Consider the following 8,116-nt stretch of genomic DNA (forward strand, 5'->3'; position numbering starts at 1 on the left):
TGATTTGCTATACTTGCAAATACTATGAAGTAACTTACTGGTGTTTTGGAGGGATATATACTTCCCTAACTCTGGAGGACTTAAAATATACTCTGCTGATTCAATTTAAAGGTTAAAAGAAGAAAATAATTATTTGGAGATATGCTGAATATAAAAAATGTGCACTTCATTTGGACAATTTATTGGAACTTGTCAACAGACATCTTCTTTCTTTATAGCTTTCATAACCTATTGGTTCAAGAGTTTAATAACTAGCCAACTTAAAGAAAGAATACTGAAAAGTTTAGCCCTGGAGGAGCTCACCATCATAACTCAACCCCAAATTTAATGACATTGGAACTTTAAAAACTACATGCTCTATGATAGATGGTAAGGATGACTCTGATTTCCTTTCCTAAAATGTCTTTAAATGTTTCCAACCACTTTCAAGAATACTTTTAATGCTGTTATAGGTCTTTGTCTTAAATAAATTTATTTTTATAAGTAAACATTGGGACTTCCCATTAAGATGTCAAAGTGAAAAGTCCTAGAAGAGTTCAGCTCTCTCCACAAACATTTAAGCAAAAATGGGTATCATAGGAAATAGTGACCAAGAAGACCATAGCCAAACATCAGTAAGCCTAACCATCAAGTTGAGAATTGCCCTAGACTATCAAAACCCTAAAATATATCAGAGCAGGAACTTGCTTGCTCACTATCTGAGTAATAAATCAGATAAAGAGTAATTGAAGTCAGTAGGATCTTTACCCTGGGCTTCCAGAGCTACAGCTGAGACTGAGTCACTATCAAAGAATCACTGCCCAGGGAGATAGAGCTAGGCATTTTGTATACCTCAGCATTCTTCAGTATTTAAACCAGGGCTCCTGTCAGAATTCTTATGGGTAACAAATCTAATATATCTCTTAGGAAGATTATATGTTTTCAGAGGCATGAGGATAGGAAAGGCAAATCCTCAAGACCAAAAGTCTTGAAATTAGGAATGGAATGGAATGATATGGAATATGAAGCTAATCTCTAGTTGGGAATTGTGAAAGGAGGAACAAGAAATTGACTGAATTTTGTTGAACCACAAAGAGCAGAAGAAAATACCATTGATGGTGACAGAGAATAAAGCTTAGTTCCCAGATATCCCATTCACAACTGCAGTATCCAGCAGACAAGTGACAGATCTATCCAGTGTCATATGTCCTACATGAAATATATGGAGAGATGACCCTGGTCCTAGCAAAAAAGATCCAGTTCAAAAATTAATGTTGGGGACATAAATAAACAGGAAAAAACCCTGAATACAATGAATAAAAATGATTCTTTAAGAAAGTCAAAGAGGTATTCCAAAAAAAGAAAGTAATTTTACATCCAGTGCTGCACAAAGTAGACCCCAAATCATATCTAATCCCTTACATATACTGATTCTATGACTGGACAAGTCACATAAATTCTAAATTCCCTAGCTATAGCTCTAAGAATATAGACTATTGAGGAAAGTCACAAAAGGGAATTTCTACAACAGGAATTTCCACTATGGATGAAATCACACTTCAGAACTAGACATGCACAAACACTACATACATATATTTGTGCAATATAAATGAATAATTGTGTATATTTTCATATCTGAGTTGCTTTGAGAATAAAAGAAGGAAATGTGGAAAGCAGATAACACTCAGAAAGGAAAACAATTATAGATGATTTCAAAAGGCATATGAAATAGTTTTTTTTCCTTCAAATCTTTCGCTTTTTTCTTATATGTTTAAACATTGAAGTTCTTATATAAATTAATTGAAGTTTTGAAGGTTTTCTACAACTACTTTTCTATCAAATGACAAGAATTTTACAATTTGCTTAAAATATTCCCTTTGAGACTTCTCAGGATAGAGCCAAGATGATGGAAAAAAGGAAGTAAGTAAATTCATTCTTCTAACATTCCCCCTCCAAAAGAAACTTTAAAATATGCCTGAAATCAAATTCTGGAGTGGCAGAGCCAACAAAAGATTAAGGTGAGAAAATTTTCCAGCACCCCAAAAAACTAAGGAGTTCAGAAAGAGAAATCTCTAGCACTGTGGTAGGTGGTGGCCAAGAACTGACATATAGAAAAACCAGTGATGAATCTTGGAGATGGCAAGAGCAGTTTCAGGAGTTCTCAAATCAATGTCAATAAGAGGATTGGACAAATGATTAGAAAGAAAAGTCCAGGGTACTCCTATACTATGAAAATAGGGCAGGGTGCCATTTGGCAAATCAATTACCTAAACTCAATTCTTGGTTAATGTTTCAGGGCAGGGAGAAGTACTTGCTGTCCTAAGAGATCAGAAGACATGAAGAGCAATATAACTTTCAGTCCTAAGAAGTAAGGGTCTTGAGGAAAAATATCATCTTTAGGCCCAAGAGTATAGTAATTACGTCTTCCCCTAAAATATAGTACCTTGGAACCACCAAAAAATTTCCAAATCCCTGGAACTAGGTCTGAAACAGCAGTGTATAAAAGTCTGAAGCTTGGGACAATACCTCTAAACATTAACAAAAAGTTCCACATCAAGAGATAGGCTAAAAAAATAGATAAACAACAAAAAAGAATATGACCATAAAAAAGTTATTATGGTGATGGGAAAGATCAAGACACAAATTCAGAAGCAAAAAACAAAACAAAACAAAAATCAAAATAGCTATAAGCCAAGTTTCAAACTTGTAAAAACATGTAGATTGAACACAAATTACAACAAGAATTCCTGGAAGATCTAAAAGAAATTATTTTCAAAATAAAATAAGTATGGTAGTGGAAACATTTTATTAGCAATGAAAGCTTCATTAATTGATAAGCAGTCAAAGGAGTTGAACAGACAATTTTCAGAAGATGAAATTAAAGCCATCTATAGTCATATGAAAAATGCTCTAATACATTGGTGATTAGAGAAATTCAAATTAAAACAACTCTGAGGTACCATTTCATACCTCTCAGATTGGTTAAGATGACAGGAAAAGATAATGATAAATGTTGGAGGGGATGTGGGAAAACTGGACACTAATGCATTGTTGATCGAATTGTGAAATGATCCAACCATTCTAGAGAAAGATTTGGAACTATGTCCAAAGAGCTATAAAACTGTACATACCCTTTGACCTAGCAGTGCCACTACTGGGTCTGTATCCCAAGGAAATCATAAAGGAGGGAAAAGGAATCACATGTAAAAAATATGTGTAGCAGCTCTTTTTGTGGTAGCAAAGAATTGGAAATTGAGTAGATGCCCATCAATTGGGGAATGGCTGAATAAGTTGCGTTATATGAAGGCAATGGAATATTATGGTTTTATAAAAAATGATGAACAACCTGATTTTGGAAAGGCCTGGAAACATTTACATGAATTGATGCTGTGTGAACCAGAAATACATTGTACACAGTAACAAGATTGTGCAATGATAAGCTATGAAAGACCTGGTTTTTCTTAGTGATTTAGTGATCCAAGGCAATCCCAATAAACTTTGGATAGAAAATGCCCTTTGCATCCAGAAAGAGAACTCTGCAGATTGAATATAAGTCAACACATGTGTTCACTTCTTTTTTGGTGTTTTTTTTTCTCCCGTGGTTTTTTCCCTTTTGCTCTGATTCTTCTCTCTCAGAATAACTCACAAAAAAAATGTGTATTAAAAAAGTGAGCATATATGTATAATCAGAAAAATAAATAATGATGAAAAAATGACAACAAAAGAAGGAAATTATGGAAAGACAACAGTTTGTGTGTGTGTGTGTGTGTGTGTGAGAGAGAGAGAGAGAGAGAGAGAGAGAGAGAAAGAAAGAGAGAGAGAGAGAGAATACTGAAGAAAATTACACCTTAAAATGAAATTGGCCAAATGGAAAAGGGATACAAAATTTCACTAGAGAAAATAAATCCTTAACAAATGTAATTGGGCAAGCAGAAGCTAATGATTCCATGAGACATCAAGAAATAATAAAACGAAGCCAAAAAAATTTAAATAAAAAAAAATAGGGACTATCTCATATGAAAAACAATTGACATGGAATTTGAAGAGAGATAATTTAAGAATTATTGGGTTGCCTGAAAACCATGATGAGAGAGTCTATATCTCATATTTCAAGTAATTGTCAAGAAAAACTGCCCCAATATCCTACAATCAAAAGATAGAAATTTTTAAAAATCCACCAAACACCTTCTAAGGGCGATCCCAAAATGAAAACTCCCAGGAATGTTATAATTCCTTTGATCTCAGGTCAAAGAGAAAATATTTCAAATACTGTGAAATTACAGTTCAGGATCACACAAGCCTTAGCACCTATCACTTTAAAGGAGCAAAGGACTTGAGATATGAAATTATGGAGTGTTAAAAAGGTGAGATTACAATGAAGAATAACCTACTTCACAAAAATGAATATAATCCTCTATAGGAAAAATTGGATATTTAAAGGAATGGAAGACTTTTTTTAAGCTTTCTTGGCTTACACAGTATGACAGATAATATAAATACTCACTCTATACTCTTCTTTGTAATAGAAAGCAGTGAAGTAAAAGAGACTAACAGAATCTGCCTCTATTTTGAATAGACTCATGTTCAACTTTTGTATGAAAGAAGAAAAAAATCTAGTAAAATTTTACCATTTTTTTTAAAATAGTGATGTAAATTTGTAATGAAAGCAAAGAAGAGAAGACAGGAATAAAACAAAGCCTCTTGAACTTTAAAGAAATGGCAAGAACAATCCACAGTGTTGCAGGTGACAGTGACAGTAGAAGAATTTACTTTAATAGATTTTGGAGGATTGTTGATTGCTCACTTGTCTCATAGTGATAGGAACTGTACATTTCTTTGAAGGGACCAAGTAGCTTTGGGAGGTTTGGCTCTACCAGTAGCAGCCAGATAGAGTATCCTAAGGTTTTAGTGGAACAACTTTTGGAGAATGTGCATTTTCAAAATTATTAGTGTGACAAAAACTGACAAGCAGGAAGCTTATGTATTCAGTGAGAATAGCATGTTTCTCTCCAAGAGACGTTCAATTTTTAAGACATGTGGTATTCACCTCTTACCATAAGCACTAGTCTGCCTGTTGGAGCTTTCAAGGAATACAGTGAGTCAATTCAAAGCTTCTTTTAATCTCATTATAATTTCATGAAATTGTCCCACCAAGAGTACCAGTAGAAGAATTTCCAGAAAGAATTAGAATTCCTTAATGAAATTTTCCCAACGGGAGCAACATATTGTATAGGGCATATGAATTCTGTTCACTGGTACTTAATATACTTTAAATTTTCCAGAAAGTTAGGTTATTAATCAGCCAGATCAGATACTGGAAATTCTGATTAGTGAGCTTGACCCAGCAATTATGTACCAGTTCTACATGAAAGATAGTTTTACTGCAAACGATGTAACTTGTGTGAGTGGAATTCATGACCTGATACACGGTTCTATCATTGAGGCCACAATGTTCAATCCTTGTGAGTATTTAATGAATGGAATGAAATCATATGAAACTTATTGGAATAGTCACATCACTCCAGAATCAGAATTTTCTCATGTTAACTTTGAAAAATAGACTTCTTATAATGATGATCAGGAAAGTAATGGAAGTTTTCAAGGCTGGAAAATTTGTGACCATCTTCTTTGTAAATCTAAATTGTAAATGTTGCACAGTGTTTTAAAGACTGAAAGGTTTAAACATCTTGATTCTCAGAATGCCCAGTTCAATGATTATAATTTCATTTTTACAAGTTTTGCGAAAAATAGCTATAAAAGCAGAGTTAATTAAGAAAATGAAGAAAAAACACAAATAGAAAGTGGCAGCTTTCTAGTCAGTTATATACAGGACTATGCCTTCAATATCCACTACCTTGTAGTTGCACAAACCCTAGATGTAATCATAGTATACTCATTTTGAATTGTATATATTACTATATCAAGGAATTATATTATATTTTGTATGACTGCTCTCTTTTATTTAGGTATTCTATGCTACCATGACTGTGAACTTAAAGTGCATATAGATAAAACATTTTTTTTTTTTAGTTTTTCCTCAAACTCATTTGATTCTTTCAAATATTTTTTGAGTTCTTCTTTAAATTATTTTTGGGCAAGTTGCCATTTAAGGTTACTCTTCGTAATGAGAAGGTTTTTTAACTTGACTGCCTGGGATAAGGAGGGATGATGCCCATGTTTGTGTGGCACAGACTGGCATTCCTAATCAAGTGAAGTTCCCTCAGTCTTGCAGGATTCCCTACATAGTTCAGGAACTCCTGTGGTTTAGGCTGAGGCTGCCTCTGAACCTAAATAGCCCCAAGGTTTCCCAGTTTCTGTTTCTGCAATTAGGCTAAAGATATTAACACTTCACACAAATTATATCTCCATTCTGGAGTCTTTCTTCAGGTCTTTTCTGATTGTCACAGGAGGACCTCTATTCTGTCCCAAGTCTTATTTGTTTTTCACAGGTCTATGTTTGCCCTGAGGCACAATTTTGTCTTCGTTGTGAGAGAAATCTGGAGAATTTGGAATTTCTGATTTACTCTATCATATTCTTAGAATGTTCCCCTTTGTAAAAAAGTATTCCTGATGAAAAGACTAAAGATGGATAGAAAATTTGACTTCCAAATACATGTCTCAAAAAAGAGGGGAAAATGTAAACACAAATGACAAATCATAAGGCAATCACAAGGTTAACTTGTTTACCTTTCTATGTGAGAAAATAATGCATAAAACTCCTAAGAATTTTATCATTTTAAAGCAATTAGAATAATTCTATATAGAGAAAGGGCATGTGAGTTAGTCTATTATATTGGAATGACCTCAAAAAAAGTGATGGCTGAGGAGGGATTCAATGGGAGAAGAAGGAACAGAAGAAAAATAAGGAAAACTATCTCTTATAAAAGACATTCAAGGAAAGTAGCAAAACATTGGCCAGGGAAGGAGCAACACTTGAACCTCATTATGATATTAATTGATTCTAAAGAAGAATACAACAGACATATACACACTTACTTGGGGTAGAGAAATATAATCTACCTAACAGGGAAATAGAAAAGGAAAGGGATAAGAGAAAAGGGGGAGATAATCAAAAGGAGATCAGATAAAAGAAACAGTGGTTAGAAGAAAACAGACTTTAGAAGGAAAAGATTTTTTTTATATATAAGGAAAGATAAAATAGAAAAAAAAATAGGATGGAGGGAAATGCATAGTTAGAAACTATGAAGAAAAAACAATTTGAACAAGCCATAAATGAACTCCTTAAGGAAAAAAAAAACAACCAGGATCATTTGGATTTGCAAGTGAATTCTACATGTAAGGTACAATTTATCCCAATTCTACATAAATTATTTGGGAAAAACTAGGTGAAGTAGGAGGCTTTAAAAATTCTTTTGCATAAATATGCTTTTGATATCTAAATCAGGGACATCAAAAGCAAAGAAAGAAAACTATATGCCAGTTTTTCTAATGAATATGAACACAAAAAATATTAGCAAGAATGTTATAGCACTATATAAACATCATACAAGAACCTATTTCAGGGTACAAGAATCTCAGAAAAAAGAAAACATTTTCCCACAAAACTTGGGCTTGTCATTTCATTTGTGATCCCTTGCCAGCCATATAGGATTGTAGACCAACAAAATCTTAGCTTTGTTTCTTCTTCCAACTACTTCCTAGCTCTTCCATACCTATCTACACACAAAAACTTTCAACAATATCCCAGGCCTGTGGAAAAGATTTGGAAAGACCCAGATTACAGATATGACCAGGAGAGATATACAACATAAATGCTAGAGTGATTCAGCATTAAGAAAACTGTAAGCACCCTGTGAATAACAAAAGGGAAAAAATCATATGATTATACTAATTGATGTGGAAAAAAACTTTTAAAGCAACACAGTATTTATTCCTAGTAATAATACTAATTATTAGTGGAAAGAATGGATCATTTTTAAAATAATAAGTTGTATCTATTTATGACTAAAAGAAAACATTGTAATGAGGGAAAACTAGAAGCCTTTCAATAAGACCAGAAGTGAAGAAAGGATACCCATTATCATCACTATTACTCAACTTCGTATTAGAAATTCAAGCTATAGCAATGAGACAAGAAAAAGAAATTGAATTAATGTAAACATAGTCAAGGAAGAAA

The 8,116-nt window shown here is 33.3% G+C and overlaps 1 pseudogene; it reads left to right on the top strand.

Moving 5' to 3' along the window:
* The first annotated feature begins 566 nt into the window (after positions 1-566).
* Positions 567-5,752, top strand: LOC100914840 (annotated as a pseudogene).
* Positions 5,753-8,116: the final 2,364 nt, after the last annotated feature.

This window comes from Sarcophilus harrisii, chromosome 4 (genome assembly GCF_902635505.1).
Source record: "Sarcophilus harrisii chromosome 4, mSarHar1.11, whole genome shotgun sequence".
Lineage (NCBI taxonomy): Eukaryota > Metazoa > Chordata > Mammalia > Dasyuromorphia > Dasyuridae > Sarcophilus > Sarcophilus harrisii.